Source organism: Oncorhynchus clarkii, chromosome 17 (assembly GCF_045791955.1).
Source record: "Oncorhynchus clarkii lewisi isolate Uvic-CL-2024 chromosome 17, UVic_Ocla_1.0, whole genome shotgun sequence".
Lineage (NCBI taxonomy): Eukaryota > Metazoa > Chordata > Actinopteri > Salmoniformes > Salmonidae > Oncorhynchus > Oncorhynchus clarkii.
Window position 1 is genome coordinate 40,034,731 of NC_092163.1, and position 22,323 is coordinate 40,057,053.

At 41.7% G+C, this 22,323-nt stretch overlaps 1 long non-coding RNA gene across 1 annotated transcript; it reads right to left on the bottom strand.

Annotated features, from left to right (window-relative positions):
- Positions 1-534: 534 nt before the first annotated feature.
- On the bottom strand, positions 535-1,124 carry LOC139370854 (uncharacterized). Its single transcript, XR_011627187.1, has 3 exons — positions 1,093-1,124; positions 916-982; positions 535-645 (listed from the first exon to the last, which is right to left on the bottom strand). It is a non-coding gene; the product is annotated as an uncharacterized lncRNA (long non-coding RNA).
- Between the last annotated feature and the right edge of the window lie 21,199 nt (positions 1,125-22,323).

A 22,323-nucleotide genomic window follows, 5' to 3' on the forward strand; every position in this document is an offset into this window, starting at 1 on the left:
CTGGGCAGTAATTGGACCATTACTACAAGACTTAGATAGCTGGCTAGATTACTTGCCAAGCAATCTATAAAATCTTAGCTGACATGGGATAATTGAGTGACTGTCAGTGACTGAAATAACAAGAGAAAAACTTCTGATGTAGAACCACATTTCGAAACTGCACGTTGTGTATTCTACTATCCTACTGTTGCTTTTGGAGGGGGAGGGGCCTCTAGCGGCTGCTTACTGAATGTTACTTATAAATAGAAACGGTACTGTAGTAGATGTTTTAGATACTTATTTACAGTAACATGATGTGTGATAAATAAAGGACATCCTGAAAGAAACAATATTTATGTGAGACATACAGAGAGCCAGTGGTGTAGTTTCAGTGTGTCTGTAGAAGACTGTAAAACCCATCAGGCTGGGCTGAGGTTGCTGGTCTGTCGGGGATTGAGCTGTATATGTGGTACGTATCAGACTAGAGAAAAGAAACAGACAGTTTAACTTCAGTCCTTTAATTCTACAGTACTGTAAATGTAATGTAATTTAAAAGGATGTCAAATCAATCTGAAACTGAGAGTCGATCACAATCACCAAACACAGTGGGTGATTCTGAACTTACATTGACGTTTTCAGATGACCTTCCATTTTCTTCAAAAGGACCTGTACAACACAGAAGGAGCCTGAGTGAGTGAGTGAGTGAGTCAGTATGTGCGCACACACACACAAGTCACTTCTCCTCCTGACTCAAACCATCCTGTAGACAGACGTACAGCTCTATTCTCATGCTCTAACACATTATCTTATGTATAACTTATACACATACATGCTTACTGATATGACTACCTCAGACCAACATCCAAGCTTAAACAACTTTGAGTCCTATATAAAGCCTGACATATGAAACATTGGGACAGAGTTAAATAGACAAACCTAATGGTAAAGATGTGGATGGTACAGAAGTGATCAGGCTGTAGACCCCTGCATTCTCTGAATCAGCCTGGAGGAAAGAGAGAGAGAAAGATCCTTATTATCCCTCAGACTGTCTGTCTGTTCCTACGAAAACAAGTATGTATCTATATCCAAGGCTATTATTTTTGCTGTACTTACATCTTCATTTGCAGATACCTGCACAGGACCTGCATCTCACGGAGAGAGACAAAGTAAGAGGTTGTGTGTCTGTGTGTCTGTGTGTGTGGGGGGGGGTGGGGACAGAAGACATTATGTTACAAACTCACCCGAGGGCAAAAACGTGGACGGTACAGAGGTGATGAGAGAACAGATCCCAGCATCCCTTGAATCCAACATGCCTGCACTGCTCATAGCTCCCATCACCAAATCACCTACAACAGAAAATAAATACAACTTAAATTAGAATTTGTTGTTTGTACATGCATGTGTGTAGTTGTGTTAGTAGTGTGTGCAGTGTTTGATGTATTTTGTTTGGAACATACATTGGCTGTGATCATCCTGTCTGGCTGTAGGTCTGTACAACATAAAAGTATATAAGAAGGTTGTGGTAAGAACATCTCATCATGGACAATACAGAACTAAAGGTTGATACAATCTGCATCGTATTCACAAGGGAATTCTTACCTCTGAGAATTGGTTTTCTCTGAAAAACAAATTAGACTAAATGATTGATGTTGAATATAGCCTACACTACACAATATCACCAAAAGGAGTTGAAAGATTAACCCATGTCAAAGGCACTTACATTAATATGAGAAGGAAAATGTTTGCAAGTTATTTGTTATGCAGAATCAGAAGTACTCACTGGTCCTCCTGCAGAGATAGACAGCTGTCAATCCCATCAAGAACACGCCCACTCCAGAAGCCATACCCACTGCTGTCTGCCATAATTGCACCTCTGTTTGGTGACATGATGACATCAGGAGACGTCATTAGCTCTTAATCCAAATGTAAATACTTCAATTGTAGACAGGTGTTAGAATACCACTTTATTATTAGTCTTGGTAAACGTTTCTGTTTTCATATATGTGAGAAAAGACAGCTAGTCAGCTAAGCGTTTTACATTTGAGTCTGTGAAGGAAAATGTTATGTTTGTGCTTTTCTAATAACCAATTGGACTGGGTCCATGCAACTGACTGATTGATCGTGACTGGGAGGAATCCTCACTATCAGTATAAGCAATTTGGCAGTGCGCCAAGAACATTGTTTTGAAAACCGAAAGGGGTGTCTCAGTTTCAAGGTCTCAGCTTGGAGAGAAGAAGCCTTGTGAGGTATTGGTTGGTCACATGCATGAAACAAACGTTAATGATGAATTAATGATGAATTTTGTATAAGCTAAATCTTGCAAATATAACTTGTCTGTTTAAGCACTAAATAAGAGAACTAATGGGACTTCCCCGGCGGAGCAAGATAGAGACATGCAAGATAGAGACAGTTTGTTAACAGTTAACACACATCACAACTAGTAAACACCAATAAACAAACATCGTGTGGCCATACAAACTTTCAGTTGGACTCTTTGGTGTGTCAGTTGTCAAAGTAGGATTAACAGTCAAATCTGGTGCAAAGCAAAGTCATTAGATCTGGTTATACAATAAAGTATCTTAATGGGATGATTTAATCAATCCAAGATCAACCTCTTTTCTAGTAATTAGGCACATTTGTGATGAGGAAAGAATACAAAGACCTGGGTAAGATAAACTGAAAACAATTGACTTATTTTAACTAACTACAGATGACCAGCACACCTGGTGTAGGATTCACTGCTGTGCTGGGGGCCAAAGGAGAGGTCAAACCTGGTGAGAAGAGATGAGAAATGTACATTTGTTTCATATCAAATAAAATAAAATGTTTTTTTGTCACATGCGCTGAATACAACAGGTGTTACAACCTTACCATGAAACACTTACCATGAAACACTTACCATGAACCACTTACCATGAAACACTTACTTTCAACAATGCATTTTTTTTAAGTAAGAAAATATTTGCTAAAAAAATTCTAAAGAAATAAAATGTCATTTAAAAAATAAAAACAATAACGAGGCTATAGGTAATTCAGGTAATATGTATATGTAGGAAGGTGTAAAGTGACTACGCAATAGGTAATAAACACAGAGTAGCAGCAGCGTAAAAAGGGAGATCAATGCAAATAGTCTGGTTAGCCATTTGAGCCTTTTGGACTTAGACTTGGCGATCCGGTACCACTTGCCATGCGGTAGCAGAGAGAACAGTTTTTGACTTGCGTGGCTGGAGTCTTGACAATTTTTAGGTCCTTTCTCTGACCCCGCCTGGTATAGATGTCCTGGATGGCAGGAAGCTTGTCCCCAGTGATGTACTGGGCCGTACGCACTAACCTCTACGGTCAGATGCTGAGCAGTTGCCATACCAAGCATTGATGCAATCAGTCAGGATGCTCTCGATGGTGCAGCTGTATAACTTTTTGAGGATCTGAGGACCCATGCCAAATCTTTTCGGTCTCCTGAGAGGGCATAGGCATTGTCATGCCTTCTTCACGACTGTCTTGGTGTGTTTGGACCATGTCAGTTTGTGTATTACAGACTCGGTCAGGGAGAGGTTGAAAATGTCAGTGAAGACTCTTGCCAGTTGGTCAGTGCATGTTCTCAGTATGCGTCCTGGTAATCCGTCTGGCCCTGCAGCCAAGTGAATGTTGACCTGTTTAAAGGTCTTACTCACATCGGCAACGGAGAGCGTGATCTCACATTCGTCCGAAACAGCTGGTGATTTCATGCAAGGTTCAGTGTTGCTTGCCTTGAAGCAAGCATAGAAGGCATTTAGCTCGTTTGGTAGGCTTTCGCCACTGGGCAGCTCATGGTTGGGTATCCCTTTGTAATCCGTAATAGTTTGCAAGCCTTGGCACATCCAACGAGCGTCAGAGCCAGTGTAGTAGGATTCAATCTTAAACCTGTATTAATGCTTTGCCTGTTTGATGGTTCATCTGAGGGCATAGCAGGATTTCTTATAAGTACCCGGATTAGTGTCTCGCTCCTTGAAAGCAGCAGCTTTAGATTTTTGCTCAGCGCGGATGTTGCCTGTAATCCATGGCTTCTGGTTGGCATATGTATGTACAGATGAAGTCGGTAATGTAGTGTACTCCTCAATGCCATCGGATGAATCCCAAAACATATTTCAGTCTGTGCTAGCAAAACAGTCATGTAGCATAGCATGCGTGTCATCTGACCACTTCTGTAATGAGCGAGTCACTGGTAAGTCTTGCTTAAGTTTTTGCAGGTTAGCAGGAATCAGGAGGATATAATTATGGTCAGATTTTCCAAATGGAGGGTGAGGGAGAGATTTGTACACATCTCTGTGTGTGGAGTAAAGGTGGTCTAGATTTTCTTTTTCTCTGATTGCACATTTGACATGCTGGTAGAAATGAGGTAACATGGATTAAAGTTTTCCTGCATTAAAGTCTCCAGCACTAAGAGCACCACTTCTGGATGAGCATTCTCTTGTCTGCTTATGGCCTTATACAGCTCGTTGAGTGCTGTCTTAATGCCTGCATCGGTTTGTGGTGGTAAATAGACAGCTACAAAAAATATAGATAAACTCTCTTGGTATATTGTGTGGACTACAGCTTATCATAAGATACTCTACCTCAGGCGAGCAAAACCTCTAGACTTCCTTAACATTTGCACAACAGCTGTTATTGACAAATAGACAGACCACCAGCCCTCGTCTTACCGGAGGTTTATTGTTCTGTCTTGCCGATACACGGTAAATCCAGCCAACTGTATATGATCCATGTCCTCGTTCAGCCATGACTCGGTGAAACATAAGATACGGATGGTAAAGCAGGATTATCCACTTGCAGATGAATTCTCACCAAGCATCAGGATCTGCGGCCCCTGTATCGGTCGTCTCCTCTTCATGCGAATGACAGGGCTTTGGGCCTGGTCCGTGAAAAGAAGTAAATCTTTCTCCTTCAATTCATTAAAGACAAAATCTAATCACTGTTCTGATGTCCAGAAGCTCTTTTCAGTCATAAGAGACAGTGGCAGAAACATTATGTGCAAAACAAGTTACAAACAACGCAAAACAAACACCCAGAATAGCACAATTGGTTAGGAACCCGTAAAATGGCAGCCATCCCCTCCGGCGCCATTCATATCTAAGAAAAGTACAAATTAGAGTGAACGTACAAGCAGCCATGAATAAGTCTATGAGTAAACCTGTTAGAGCTTCAGTGAATTAGAGTAAACTAAAAATGTAATTGCAAAGTAAGGGATACTTACTAGTTGGTCTCATTGTGATGTCAGGGGTCAGAGTAGAAGTAACAGTCGAAACTGCTGGAAAGTATTGAAAGTTAATTCTGGATCTGATTACACAAGAAGAAAGGTATGCATTATTTCTGTTAGAAAACAACACAACTCAGTCAGTAGAAAGATTCACAATTTCAGAATTTTGAATATTATTGTTAAAACCCAGAGCCTTAAAAGCTTATGGTGTACCATGGGATGCCCCGTTAACTTCTTATGGCTGGGGGCAGTATTGAGCAGCTTGGATGAATAAGGTTCCCAGAGTAAACTGCCTGCTACTCAGTCCCAGTTGCTAGTATATGCATAGTATTAGTATATTTGGATAGAAAACACTCTGACGTTTCCAAAACTGTTTGAATGATGTCTGTGAGTATAACATAACTCTTATGGCAGGCAAAAACCTGAGAAAAAATCCATCCAGGAAGTGGGAAATCTGAGGTTGGTCGTTTCTCAACTCATTCCCTATTGAAGAAACAGTGGGATATTGGTCATGTTGCACTTCCTAAGGCTTCCACTAGATGTCAACAGTCTTTAGAACCTTGTTTGATGCTTCTACTGTGAAGTGGGGCTGAATGAGAGGGGATTGAGTAAGGTCTGCCATGAGCTGAACATGCGCTGACCATGCGCGTTGACGTGAGATCGAGCTCGGTTCCATCGCATTTCTGAAGACAAAGGAATTCTCCGGTTGGATCAGTATTGAAGATTTATGTTAAAAATATCCTAAAGATTGATTCTATACTTAGTTTGACATGTTTCTACTGACTGTAATATGACTTTTCGTCTGAACTTTTGCCTGGACCTGCCAGTCGTGAGTTTAGATTGTGTTCTGAACGCGCGATCAAAACTGAGTTATTTGGACATAAATGATGGATATTATCGAACAAAACAAACATTTATTGTGGAACTGGGATTCCTGGGAGTGCATTCTGATGAAGATCATCAAAGGTAAATTCATGTTTATAATGTTATTTTTGACTTCTGTTGACTGCACAATACGGCGGATATCTTTTTGTCTTGTTTGGGCTCTGAGCGCCGTACTCAGATTATTGCATGGTTTGCTTTTTCCGTAAAGCTTTTTTGAAATCTGACACAGCGGTTGCATTAAGGAGTAGTGTATCTAAAGTTCCATGTATAACACTTGTATTTTCATCATCATTTATAATGAATATTTCTGTAAATTGATGTGGCTCTCTGCAAAATCACCAGATGTTTTTGGAACTATCGTAAACTCACCCAATTCCGTACAAATGTGGGTAACCACGGCATTCAAACGAGGCTGCAATGAAAACGAATGAGACTGTAGTGACTGTGTTGGCATCAAAATCCGAGGTGTGAAACTACATTTCGATTCAGCATTGATTGACATGGTAATGAGCTAACAGTATTGGAGAAAAGATGAAAAAACTAACCCCTCTGGTGCTGTACGTTACATCGTGACGTGTCACTACGTAACGTCCAGTGCGCATTTGCGACTCATTTTGTGCCGTACAGCCTCTTTCCACCAGGGGTAGCCCTTCTCTCGCAGATTAAAATCATGCTCAACCATATACACTTGTAAGAAAACTTCATTATTTTTGTCTAAATTAATATAATTATTGCTAATATTAAACTAATATTTCATGACTAGGGTGCCATTTGCAGTTTTTTGCAGGTCATTTCTGCGAGCCATCATGACACTCAAAAGCCGGAACAGCTGCAGTTCACTTGTGAGGCTAACGTTAGCGCAGCCCTAAACCCCTCTTCAAATTCGACACAAACCTTCAAACAGGTATGTGATGAGACATTACATAAACTCTTTATGTTTTATTTACATTTTAAGGTTAATTAGTTGGACAAATCGGGTGAAAAAAACTGTTTTCTTCACGCAACATATTACCCCCTTTCAAGATCACTTCGTAGCCTTCACTCCCCACCCGCCATTTTTAAAAAGACCAGACGGAGCTCATTGCCTTGATGAATTATGCAGAGATGGGCATCATGAAGGTCTCGTCATTAATTTAGTTGGAAAGGGGAGAAATTGTGCTTTACATTGGTATTGATATTACAGTTGATCTGGAAGTATTACGTTTTCTGGGCTCAAAAATAAGGTCAATTGTACGGATCAAGGCGATGTACAAAAGTGAGTGAGTTTACGTTACTGAACATAACGCGCCAATTTATGCTGAGATTTCTTTATATAAATATGAACTTTATCGAACAAAATATACATGTATTGTGTAACATGAAATCCTATGAGTATAATCAGATGAAGATCAAAGGTTAGTGATTCATTCTCTCTCTATTTCTGATTTATGTGACTCTTCTCTGGCTGGAAAAATGGTTTTGTTTTTCTGTGACTTGGCTCTGACCTAACATAATCATTTGTGGTGCTTTTGCCGAAAAGCCTATTTGAAATCGAACACCGTGGTGGGATTAACAAGAAGTATATCTTTAAAATGGTGTGACATACTTGTATGTTTGAGGAATTTTAATTATGAGATTTCTGTTTGAATTTGGCGCCCTGCACTTTCACTGGCTGTTGTAATATCGATCCCGTTAGTCGGATCTCAGCCATAACATCCCACATAATGCTTACATGGATATTCCCTTCATTAACTTCTAGAATGGTCTCTGCTACTTATGATTGCCTGCTGTCTGTTAAATGCTCTACATTGGGTGTCACTCTAGTATGGATTTGTATTTGTATTTGTTACCTCTAAAAACCTAGCACACCAGCTTATACATTATAAGCTCATACACAGAAGTTATGCAACCACATTTAGACATTTTAAGATGAAGCTGATTCCTACTCCAAAATGTGAGAGATGGCGTATGAATGCTGTTGTAACACAAATGTTTTGGGAATGTCCTGTGGTGTCCCAGTTCTGGTCACATGTTTCGGATTTCCTTACAAACATGTGTTTCCATGTGAAGATCCACCTTTATTTTTGTTGAATGATAACTCTTCATTTGTAATGCAACTGGTTCAGAAAATAATAATTTATGCGGCAGTAACAGCAGCAAAAAAGGTTATCCTTAGTGGATTACCCCTACAATCCCCTTGCCTCAAACATGGTTATCATATAATCAAGATATTGTTCGTTTAGAGCGATCAGCGGGCATGATAAACAAAGCTCGGGCAAATACAATTGAGGTATGGGATGTATTAACCAAAATATCTATCAGATATCAGCACCTCTCTAACAAGCACTGGACCTACATGGTAAGGGAGTTGGGGGACGACATTTTATTTTCTGAGAATAATATAGAATATTTTTTATTGTAAACTCCACTTCCTTCCTGTAAATGTCTCATTTGTCTGAGAAAAGACAGGTAGTCAGCTAGAGATGGATGCTTACCCAGAACGCTTTCTGTGGAGCTTTGACCTCCTGGGCACATGCAAGAGAGAGATGTTTGATAACAGTTAACACACAACACAACTTATTACACAACTAAACTAAAATCATGTGGACTCTTAGGGGTGTCAGTCGTCAAAGTAGAACTAGAAGTCAAACCCGGTGCAAAGCAAAGTCATTGGATCTGATTATACAATAATAAAAGGTATCTAAATGGGTTGATTTAATTAATGAAATATCAACCTCTTTTTTTTATCAGGGGATATTTGTGAGTAAAAACCTGGCTAAAATAAAGCTAGTCTACAGTGCCTTGCGAAAGTATTCGGCCCCCTTGAACTTTGCGACCTTTTGCCACATTTCAGGCTTCAAACATAAAGATATAAAACTGTGTTTTTTTGTGAAGAATCAACAACAAGTGGGACACAATCATGAAGTGGAACGACATTTATTGGATATTTCAAACTTTTTTAACAAATCAAAAACTGAAATATTGGGCGTGCAAAATTATTCAGCCCCTTTACTTTCAGTGCAGCAAACTCTCTCCAGAAGTTCAGTGAGGATCTCTGAATGATCCAATGTTGACCTAAATGACTAATGATGATAAATACAATCCACCTGTGTGTAATCAAGTCTCCGTATAAATGCACCTGCACTGTGATAGTCTCAGAGGTTCGTTAAAAGCGCAGAGAGCATCATGAAGAACAAGGAACACACCAGGCAGGTCCGAGATACTGTTGTGAAGAAGTTTAAAGCCGGATTTGGATACAAAAAGATTTCCCAAGCTTTAAACATCCCAAGGAGCACTGTGCAAGCGATAATATTGAAATGGAAGGAGTATCAGACCACTGCAAATCTACCAAGACCTGGCCGTCCCTCTAAACTTTCATCTCATACAAGGAGAAGACTGATCAGAGATGCAGCCAAGAGGCCCATGATCACTCTGGATGACCTGCAGAGATCTACAGCTGAGGTGGGAGACTCTGTCCATAGGACAACAATCGTATAGATTAGGTATACAGTCGTATATTGCACAAATCTGGCCTTTATGGAAGAGTGGCAAGAAGAAAGCCATTTCTTAAAGATATCCATAAAAAGTGTTGTTTAAAGTTTGCCACAAGCCACCTGGGAGACACACCAAACATGTGGAAGAAGTGTCAGTCTCTCGATGTGCAAAACTGATAGAGACATACCCCAAGCGACTTACAGCTGTAATCGCTGCAAAAGGTGGCGCTACAAAGTATTAACTTAAGGGGGCTGAATAATTTTGCACGCCCAATTTTTCAGTTTTTGATTTGTTAAAAAAGTTTGAAATATCCAATAAATGTCGTTCCACTTCATGATTGTGTCCCACTTTTTGTTGATTCTTCACAAAAAAATAAAGTTTTATATATTTATGTTTGAAGCCTGAAATGTGGCAAAAGGTCGCAAAGTTCAAGGGGGCCGAATACTTTCGCAAGGCACTGTATTTGTTTAGGTCCTATCTGCTAACTAGAGAAAGATGACCAACACACCTGAATTCACACACTAGGATTCACTGCCGTGCTGGGGGTCAAAGGAGAGGTCAAACCTGGTGAAAAGAGATTACACAAGAACAAATGTAAATTCATTTAATATCTAAGGTCATTCAATAAGCAGAAAGAGAGAAGTACACTACACATTACCTACAAATCATATGGACTAAAAGTATACAAATCTGGACAGAAATTACAAGCATGGGTCAATTCATAAATCGGAAGGAGCTTTAGTGAATTAATGTGAACAAAAATATACATGTAAGTTAAAATTAATGGATCTACTTACTGGTAGTTGGTGTCACTGTGGTGTCTCGGGTCGAAGTAGAAGTAACAGTCAAAACTAGTTGGAAGCAATATGATTACACAAGAATTAGGTTTTACATTAACATTTTGTTCACCTAATTTTACAGGCCTGCAATCTAAACAATTGACTGTACAATTGGTATTTGCTGAGATGGTCATTTAGAGGCCCAACACACCTTCTGTAGGACTCATTGTTGTGCTGGGCGGCAAAGTAGACCCAGGACCTGGAGTCAAACCCACTGAGAACACATATTAATGAAATTAGTATTTTTATTCATGATCGTATTAATGATCATCATGGTGTTGTTGTCCTTTTGAAATACCTTCATGACTTGTCTATTCAAAGTGGGAAAAGTAGGACTATAAATTCACTATGGACAGATTGCTTCTTGCCCTGGTAGATTATATTTCTCCTCATTATAGAGATGATGAGACCAGTTCATAAGGTGATCAAGTCTTTCAGGACAGATAAGGTGTTGATTGTTGTTGACAGCTTCCTAGAATAAGGTCACCATGTTATCTAACAGCAGAAGACTAACAGCGTATAGATACGATCTAAACACTGAAACACTTAAAAAAATAATTTGTGTTACTTCTGGTAATGGTTCCAGGCGTTGGTGTTGAGACTGGTTTCATATCTATGAACAAAATTACATAAAGTTTCTACTGTAAAGTGTTCTTAACAACATCCTCCATCAACATCAACACAATGAACTACAGAGAAAGACATTCCAACAGCTACACTTACACATTACCAAAGCTAACCCCCTTTGTCTCCCTGCTGTAGAGGTTGTCTGTATAGTTGTTGGATCACTGATGTGAACTCCCACTAGTTTTACAACCATTTTGGGATTGGAAGGAAGGAGCCATCCCCCAACAGGCCACGCCCAAGAGGAAGACAGACATCCAGGTGGTCTGACCATTTGGGGGACAACCTACACAATCTGGGACTCAACACCAAAGCAGCCTGGGACCTGGCCCAGAATAAGACAGTGTGGAGATCCATATATCAAGGTGCTGTGCTCCAAGGAGCGAGCAAATAGCGAGTGAGTGGGGGAGGGAGGGAGGGTCAGAATGAATATAGTCATATTAAACTAATTAAAGGGTAGTCAGATCATGAAGACCTGTTGAACTGATAGATTATTATTGTATAGATAATGACTCACCTGTAAAGCTGTACCCATCACTGCGTGGAGAGAGAGAGAGTTTGGTCCTGAGCTCAGTCTGTAGTCACAGCTCACCTCCTTATGCCTCACTGTCTGAAGTCTGTTCAGATCACTCTCAGCCACAGAGAATTGACAGAACCAGCATTTGGAATTGGTGTGTTTCTTCTCCCTGATGTGTGCTCTCCTGAGACACTTACTCTGCTCTCCAAAATACAGGTTACAGGTGGTGTCATTACTGACAGAGCCAGGAATTAAACAGGTGTCATGACTGTCTTGATCAGGTCAGGTTACAGGAGACCACAACCCTACATATTATCTCTCAACCCCAACAGAGGAGAAGAGATCTAGGGTTCTGATGATGCGGCGGGGTTTTATGGCCCCTCACAGCCCAGGTAAATCTCAGGCCACAGACAAATTCCTTTGTCCTGTCACTATAGATAACCAGCTTCAGAACATTAAACATGAACTAAAGGGACTTTGGAACAATGTTTTTCGTCAGTCACAATGGTGGTCATGACGAAGTAAACCACACATTGAAAATGTATGTCATTTTTGCTCTGTTATTAAAGGTTAATTAACCTCTTAGAACTACCACCTTACTTTTTCCAATTTCCGCCTGAAGACATACCCAAATCTAACTGCCTGTAGCTCAGGCTCAGATCCAAGGATATGCATATTCTTGATTTCATTTGAAAGAAAACACTCTGAAGTTTGTGTAAATGTGAATTGAATGTAGGAGAATATAACACAGTAGATCTAGTTTAGATAATACAATGAAAAAAACATATGTTTTTTCATTTTTATTGTTGTATTATCTTTAAAATGAACAAGACAAAACAAACATGGATGATGGGGACAATTTCAGTGAAAAACATAAGAGGGGAGCAGTACTTGTGCAAAGTTACAGAATGATAACTTCCAAAATGAGTGTGCTACATGACATTTATCATGAAGTCACCCAGGTGTCCCACACAAGTAGCCCAAATGTACCCAAGTGGCCAAATTGGTGAAGTTATACATTTTGAATGGAATAACTATATACAAAAATACCAAAATGGTATTCTAACACACCCCCCCCCCCCAAAAATGGAGAAAAAACATGAAAAAAAATACATTTACAAAATAACACTTTCAATATTTCGAAGACCCTTTGTCCTCTATACAATATTGTGCTGCTGATGTCAGGTGCCATAGCAGTCTCTTTCTGCTGTAAAGCAGAGGGTCACCAAGCATGTGGTGCAGGTGATGGGGGACTTCATTTTGCAAAGAACACAGCAACGCCTCCATGCTGTGCCCTTTTGGCCCTGAGGCACATCCATGCCTGCAGAAATACATTTGGGCAGATGAACACCACTTGTGGCAGGAGCTGGATGAACCAGCTTCAGTGGGGGATGGACACCTTGGCACTGGGGGCTCCCATTCGGAGTCAGTGTCACTGTGAAAGAAAATGTTCAGTTAGAATAGTTTCACATATGAGCCCTGTATCAACAGGTATAATAAACAGAGTCAGTGAACATAAGGTTGAATATATTATTATAGACCTGCTAGATCTACTGTCTCATTTATATTATGACATTTCAGCTAGATCTACTGTCTCTATTATATTATGACAGACCAGCTAGATCTACTGTCTTTATTATATTACAACAGACCAGCTGTATCTAATGTCTCCATTTCACTTTGGCCATTGTTGTGGGCCTGCCCTCCCCTCAACAGCCTCAAATAGGCTATTTCATTTCACAAATAATATTTTATATTATTAATTTCAAACAACGGCATTAGCATGAGAAGAACTTACCAGTCCAAAACGATGTCCTCTCCGTTCAAAAAATATTCCTCCATTTGGGAATCGCTAAATGAATCGTCCTCGATCAATTTCTTCTAAAATTGTGTGTACATCTGTATATCTAGACTTAGATTTAGTTTTCCCTGACTTAGTCGCCATACTGATTGATATATAAACAGCTGAATATGCGCTTTACCAAAACAATGCTATGCGCAACATGCGTGGCTCCTTCCGGTATGAATCGTCAATGGCGAATGACCCTCTTTACTCCTGAGTTTACTACATGGGTTGGTCATCCAACACATAAACATTACATATTGCCATTTACCTCAGCTCATGGGCTATCTACCCAGCTAGATTTCAAGATGATCGGTGGTCATTGGGTTAAAATACAGTCAATCAACGAAACAGCGGTCTTATCATTGGTGCACAATGATGTCATTACTTGTTGTCTTCAAATCGGTTTCTTTTAGTCAATACGTCCCGCGAAATGACCCATCAGGTTTGGTTGTATTACAAACAAACCAGTTGATTGCAATGAAACCAAACATGACTGGAAAAGTCACGTTTTGTGTGTGTATTTACCTCGAATGTGTCGTCGAAAATGGAATGAGACGGAATTCACGACACAAGCGGTTCACAAAATGTTTCTGTGTGGGGCTATAAAAATTGATTTTATCAAACAAAAGACCATTCATTGTGTAACAATGAGCATTGGGATTGCAAACAGAGGAAGATCGTCAAAGGTAAACAATTTATTTTATTGTCGTTTATGATTTTGCTACGCCTGTGCTGGTTGAAATAGTTGTTTTTTAGGGGGCTCTATCCTCAGATAATCGCATCGTATTCTTTCACAGTAAATCCTTGCAGTTGAATTTGCAAGATTCTAGGCTTTCGAAACATATGAGACACTTGTATTTTCATGAATGTTTAATATGACTATTTATGTAGCGATCACCATATGTTGTGGCTGCTTCAAATTACAGGAGAAGGTGATTCACTCAATCCAGTCCCTGAGGAGAATAGACTGGAAGCAGCCACGGTGGGAGGGACTATACCAAGTACTCCTGGTGACACCCTTGGCTGTGAGAATAGCTGAAATAACTACCTGGATTCATATCACCCACTGCAAAATGGCAAGACACACTGACACTGTCGAACAATCACAGTGTTAGAGAGGAGAACTGAAATCAATAGGATCTGGGGGCCATCTCTCTGACGAAGACTCCCTGACCCCGTCATTCCATCCCTGTGCTTGTTCATAGAAGTGGAAGTATGGTCTGGCCTCTGGCTGCTGATATGAATGAAATAGGGTGCAGGCCAGGCAGCAGGCTGTTAGCCAGCCTGCCAGCATAGTGGAGTCTGCCACTAGCACAGTCAGTGTAGTCAGCTCAGCTATCACCATTGAGACCGTGTCTGTGCCTCGACCTAGGTTGGGCAAAACTAAACATGGCGGTGTTCGCCTTAGCAATCTCACTAGGATAAAGACCACCTCCATTCCTGTCATTATTGAAAGAGATCATGATACCTCACATCTCAAAATAGGGCTACTTAATGTTAGATCCCTTACTTCAAAGGCAATTATAGTCAATGAACTAATCACTGATCATAATCTTGATGTGATTGGCCTGACTGAAACATGGCTTAAGCCTGATGAATTTACTGTGTTAAATGAGGCCTCACCTCCTACACTAGTGACCATATCCCCCGTGCATCCCGCAAAGGCGGAGGTGTTGCTAACATTTACGATAGCAAATTTCAATTTACAAAAAAAAAAATGACGTTTTCGTCTTTTGAGCTGCCTACTCAATCACTTTTTATAGCTACTGTTTACAGGCCTCCTGGGCCATATACAGCGTTCCTCACTGAGTTCCCTGAATTCCTATCGGACCTTGTAGTCATAGCGGATAATATTCTAATCTTTGGTGACTTTAATATTCACATGGAAAAGTCCACAGACCCACTCCAAAAGGCTTTCGGAGCCATCATCGACTCAGTGGGTTTTGTCCAACATGTCTCTGGACCCACTCACTGTCACAGTCATACGCTGGACCTAGTTTTGTCCCATGGAATAAATGTTGTGGATCTTAATGTTTTTCCTCATAATCCTGGACTATCGGACCACCATTTTATTACGTTTGCAATTGCAACAAATAATCTGCTCAGACCCCAACCAAGGATCATCAAAAGTCGTACTATAAATTTACAGAGAGCACAAAGATTCCTTGATGTCCTTCCAGATTCCCTCTGTCTACCCAAGGACGCCAGAGGACAAAAATCAGTTAACCACCTAACTGAGGAACTCAATTTAACCTTGCGCAATACCCTAGATGCAGTTGCACCCCTAAAAACAAAAAACATTTCTCATAAGAAACTAGCTCCCTGGTACACAGAAAATACCCGAGCTCTGAAGCAAGCTTCCAGAAAATTGGAACGGAAATGGCGCCACACCAAACTGGAAGTCTTCCGACTAGCTTGGAAAGACAGTACCGTGCAGTACCGAAGAGCCCTTACTGCTGCTCGATCATCCTATTTTTCTAACTTAATTGAGGAAAATAAGAACAATCCGAAATTCCTTTTTGATACTGTCGCAAAGCTAACTAAAAAGCAGCATTCCCCAAGAGAGGATGACTTTCACTTTAGCAGTGATAAATTCATGAACTTCTTTGAGGAAAAGATTATGATTATTAGAAAGCAAATTTCGGACTCCTCCTTAAATCTGCGTATTCCTTCAAAGCTCAGTTGTCCTGAGTCTGCACAACTCTGCCAGGATCTAGGATCAAGAGAGACGCTCAAGTGTTTTAGTACTATATCTCTTGACACAATGATTAAAATAATCATGGCCTCTAAACCTTCAAGCTGCATACTGGACCCTATTCCAACTAAACTACTGAAAGAGCTGCTTCCTGTGCTTGGCCCTCCTATGTTGAACATAATAAACGGCTCTCTATCCACCGGATGTGTACCAAACTCACTAAAAGTGGCAGTAATAAAGCCTCTCTTGAAAAAGCCAAACCTTGACCCAGAAAATATAAAAAACTATCGGCCTATATCGAATCTTCCATTCCTCTCAAAAATTTTAGAAAAGGCTGTTGCGCAACAACTCACTGCCTTCCTGAAGACAAACAATGTATACGAAATGCTTCAGTCTGGTTTTAGACCCCATCATAGCACTGAGACGGCACTTGTGGAGGTGGTAAATTACATTTTAATGGCATCGGACCGAGGCTCTGCATCTGTCCTCGTGCTCCTAGACCTTAGTGCTGCTTTTGATACCATCGATCACCACATTCTTTTGGAGAGATTGGAAACCCAAATTGGTCTACATGGACAAGTTCTGGCCTGGTTTAGATCTTATCTGTCGGAAAGATATCAGTTTGTCTCTGTGAATGGTTTGTCCTCAAATCAACTGTAAATTTCGGTGTTCCTCAAGGTTCCGTTTTAGGACCACTATTGTTTTCACTATATATTTTACCTCTTGGGGATGTTATTCGAAAATATAATGTTAACTTTCACTGCTATGCGGATGACACACAGCTGTACATTTCAATGAAACATGGTGAAGCCCCAAAATTGCCCTTGCTAGAAGAATGTGTTTCAGACATAAGGAAGTGGATGGCTGCAAACCTTCTACTTTTAAACTCGGACAAAACAGAGATGCTTGTTCTAGGTCCCAAGAAACAAAGAGATCTTCTGTTGAATCTGACAATTAATCTTAATGGTTGTACAGTCGTCTCAAATAAAACTGTGAAGGACCTCGGCGTTACTCTGGACCCTGATCTCTCTTTTGAAGAACATATCAAGACCATTTCAAGGACAGCTGTTTTCCATCTACGTAACATTGCAAAAATCAGAAACTTTCTGTCCAAAAATGATGCAGAAAAATTAATCCATGCTTTTGTCACTTCTAGGTTAGACTACTGCAATGCTCTACTTTCCGGCTACCCGGATAAAGCACTAAATAAACTTCAGTTTATTAAATACGGCTGCTAGAATCCTGACTAGAACCAAAAAATTTGATCATATTACTCCAGTGCTAGCCTCTCTACAATGGCTTCCTGTCAAAGCAAGGGCTGATTTCAAGGTTTTACTGCTAACCTACAAAGCAGTACATGGGCTTGCTCCTACCTACCTCTCTGATTTGGTCCTGCCGTACATACCTACACGTACGCTACGGTCACAAGACGCAGGCCTCCTAATTTTTCCTAGAATTTCTAAGCAAACAGCTGGAGGCAGGGCTTTCTCCTATAGAGCTCCATTTTTATGGAACTGTCTGCCTACCCATGTCAGAGACGCAAACTCGGTCTCAACCTTTAAGTCTCTACTGAAGACTCATCTCTTCAGTGGGTCATATGATTGAGTGTAGTCTGGCCCAGGAGTGGGAGGGTGAACGGAAAGGCTCTGGAGCAACGAACCGCCCTTGCAGTCTCTGCCTGGCCGGTTCCCCTCTTTCCACTGGGATTCTCTGCCTCTAACCCTATTACGGGGGCTGAGTCACTGGCTTACTGGGGCTCTCTCATGCCGTCCCTGGAGGGGGTGCGTCACCTGAGTGGGTTGAGTCACTGATGTGGTCAACCTGTCTGGGTTGGCTCCCCCCCCCCCTTGGGTTGTGCCGTGGCGGAGGTCTTTGTGGGCTATACTCAGCCTTGTCTCAGGATGGTAAGTTGGTGGTTGAAGATATCCCTCTAGTGGTGTGGGGGCTGTGCTTTGTCAAAGTGGGTGGGGTTATATCCTTCCTGTTTGGCCCTGTCCGGGGGTGTCCTCGGATGGGGCCACAGTGTCTCCTGACCCCTCCTGTCTCAGCCTCCAGTATTTATGCTGCAGTAGTTTATGTGTCGGGGGGCTAGGGTCAGTTTGTTATATCTGGAGTACTTCTCCTGTCCTATTCGGTGTCCTGTGTGAATCTAAGTGTGCGTTCTCTAATTCTCTCTTTCTCTCTCTCGGAGGACCTGAGCCCTAGGACCATGCCCCAGGACTACCTGACATGATGACTCCTTGCTGTCACCAGTCCACCTGGCCGTGCTGCTGCTCCAGTTTCTTTCAACTGTTCTGCCTTATTATTATTCGACCATGCTGGTCATTTATGAACATTTGAACATCTTGGCCATGTTCTGTTATAATCTCCACCCGGCACAGCCAGAAGAGGACTGGCCATCCCACATATGCTCTCTCTAATTCTCTCTTTCTTTCTCTTTCTCGGAGGACCTGAGCCCTAGGACCATGCCCCAGGAATACCTGACATGATGACTCCTTGCTGTCCCCAGTCCACCTGACTGTGCTACTGCTCCAGTTTCAACTGTTCTGCCTTATTATTATTCGACCATGCTGGTCATTTATGAACATTTGAACATCTTGACCATGTTCTGTTATAATCTCCACCCGGCACAGCCAGAAGAGGACTGGCCATCCCACATAGCCTGGTTCCTCTCTAGGTTTCTTCCTAGGTTTTGGCCTTTCTAGGGAGTTTTTCCTAGCCACCGTGCTTCTACACCTGCATTGCTTGCTGTTTGGGGTTTTAGGCTGGGTTTCTGTACAGCACTTTGAGATATCAGCTGATGTACGAAGGGCTATATAAATAAATTTGATTTGATATGTTTTCCGGAAAAGGGTGGGGCTTCACCGGAGTGCTGTTTGGTCTGAGCTGTCTTATCGTGGGAGCCATATTCCTGATACACCACGTCCCACCTGAGTATGCGGAGAGTGGTAATTTGACCCATGGTTTAGACCAGGGGTGTCAAACTCAAATACCCAGTGGGCCAAAATGTAAAACCTGAACAAAGTCACGGGCCAACATTGAACAAATTAACCTTTTAATTTGGACCCAAACAAGTTTTGCTTTAACATTGAATATGGAACAAGCATCGCTTATTACCATACAATATATCATTTAATAGTGGAGACATGCAAAATCGAATTTCAAATGAAAAAACACATCAATGGCATTCATTTATTAAATAAATACAATTTAAATAAAAATTGTATGCCTCTTTTCTATTTGTAGCCTTCTGATTTAAATACCAAAATAAACTTTTTCCACTGGCTAATAATTTTACAAATAAAATGATAATAAATCAATCAACCATTCAAGCCCATGCCTTGTAGCAAGAAAAAGTGCATAAAGAAAACGTTAATTATTGCACACTGGTCTAATCTGATGTGCCCAAGCCAGATACCTGGCATCTCTCCTTGGATGCTAGTTCATCAATGTCTGGGCTCAAGCTCTGAGCTGAAGAAATCTTCAGTATCGAGCGAAGATGTTCATCAGTCAGACATCTCCTGTGAGTTGTTTTGGTCATCTTCATCGAGGAGAAAAGTTGCTCGCATAGATAAGTTCTGCCGAACATGGAGACCATCTGAGCAGCTTGGGTGCAGAGCTGAGGCATTGTGTCAGGGATGAACCGTGGAAACTGTGCGGTGCCCACAACATCATACTTTGACTTCAGCGTGTCGTTGCACTGGAGTTCAATCAGCTCCATTTGGATGTTGGTTGGTGCATTTTCCACATCAACTGCGAAGGGATTACTAAGCAGTTCAAACTTGCATTTCTGGGCATCGAAGTCGGCAAATCGCCGGCTAAACTCAGCGGCGAGAACACTGAGTTTTTCAGCAAACTGTGCGCATGGGAACACGTCGGTAGAGATCTGCGCTTTTATGGATTGGCAGCAGGGAAAATGACAAGGGTTTCCTTGTAGCATCTGATTCTCCCACAGGCACAGTTTAGTTTTGAAGGCCCTCACTGCAGCGTACATGTCTGTGATGATGCGCCCCCGCCCCTGAAGCTGCAGGTTCAGCGCATCGAGATGGCTCGAGATGTCACAGAGAAAGGCCAGCTCACACAGGAACTTTTGCTCCCGTAGCTCTGCTGTATCCTTCCCTTTGGTTTCCAGGAATTGACATATTTCCTCACGCAGCTCGAAACATCTGTTCAGTACTTTTCCTCTGCTTAGCCATCTCACCTCTGTGTGATACGGCACGTCTGCGTATTCCGAACCACACTCCTCCAGAAAATATTTAAACTGGCGGTGATTTAGACCTTTGGCTCTTATAAAGTTAACTACCTGTGTTGCTGTGGTCATAACATGTTCCATCTTTAGGGCTTTGGCACACAGTGCTTCCTGATGTATGATGCAGTGGTAAACAGTTAGCTCACCTGCACAGTTCTCTTCCCGCATCTTCTCCCGAACCATGCCCACCAGTCCACTCTTTTTACCGCACATCGCTGGCGCACCATCTGTCGTTAATCCAACGAGTTTATCCCACGGCAGCTTTATTTCAGTTACACATTTGGAAACCTCCTCAAAGATTTCCTTTCCTGTGGTTGTGCCATGCATTGATTTGAATCCTAATAGCTCCTCCGTAACACACAGATTTGAGTCCACTCCACGGATGAAGACTGACAGCTGAGCAGTATCAGATGCGTCGCAGCTCTCATCCACAGCGAGAGAGAACGCAACAAAATCTTTTCCCTTTTACATCAGCTGGTCATACAGATTGGTGGCAAGATCACATGTGCGATCAGCTAATGTGTTCCTGCTCAGGCTCACGTTTGAAAATGCTTGTTTTTTCTCTGAGCATACGAGGTCACAAACCTTCATCATGCACTTTTTCATGAACTCTCCCTCATTAAAGGGCCGGGCTGATTTTGCGATCTCTGCTGCCACTATATAACTAGCCTTTACAGCAGCCTCGCTTTGTGATGTGGCTTTTTTAAACATATTCTGTTGTGAAACCAAACTTCTTTTCATCTCCTCTACTTTCTGGCTCCTTTGAGTCATGTCCTTGTCCTTGTATTTGTCATGGTGTTTCGTTTCATAGTGTCGTCTAATGTTGTACTCCTTACTTACAGCCACGTTGACTCCACAAACAAGACAAACAGGTTTGTCTTTTACATATGTAAACAGATATTCTGCCTCCCACTTGTCCAGAAAGCTCCTGTTTTCTGCCTTTCTTTTCGCCATTTTTGGGAAGGGTTAGCTCGCTGACAGTTGTAGCGTCTATGTTGCTATGACTACTGTCACAGAGGAGAGAGCGTTTCTGGGTCCTGTCCTGATTGGCGCGCGAAAACAGCAGAGCATTATGGGATTCGTAGTATTAGTGGTGAATGCGCTGTATAATACCGGCGGGCCAGCTCTAGTAGTAATTTGGTATTGTCTCGCGGGCCAAATATAATTACCCCGCGGGCCAAATTTGGCCCACGGGCCAGAGTTTGACACCCATGGTTTAGACGATGAGGATTTTGTTCCAAACAAGCATAAGAGATCCCTAGATCTGGGTAGACAGGAAGTTAGAGTAGAGGTTGGGAAGGATGTCTCAATGGAGTTTTATGTAGACCAAATGGGGTGTCTAACTACATGGCAGTCTAGGACTCTGAACCATTATGGTATATATCGGTGCAGGTCCCCATGTTGGTCGTGGACACAGGTCAAAGCTCATACGGAGAGAGAGGGCTACATGAATCCACTCACCCAGTATGGAAGGAGGTGGAGTATAGTGAAGGTGAGAGTTTTTGACTGTTATCCGGAGAGGGGGATGTATTGCATAAAGATACACTTGACCCTTAAAAAGGTAATGAAAGAGGATCTAGGGGTATGGTATGTTGGATTTGACCAGTTTTCGGTCGACACCCTAGTACGGTTCCGGGTAGAGGAGGTTAGGCCAGGTGGTAACTCTATCGTCAGCAGGAATACAAGCAGAGCACCTGACACAACAGACACTGACAGCAGAGTAGTCCAGAGCCAAGGGCCGGTGAAGATAGTGAAGACGAAAGATCTGAAGGAAGTGATTGAGGTAGAAACTGGTTATGGGGATTCTAACCTTTGGTTAGAATGGATCCACTATACAGCCAGATCAGTAGCTAAAGAAGAATGTTATGCCTGTGCCACAGCCAAACCTCAGCTGACTACCCTCCCCTTTCCATTTGATGGAATTGATTCACCCAGGGGAATGGCCTGTATGGTAAAGCTGTTCATGAAGGCAGGGAAGCCAG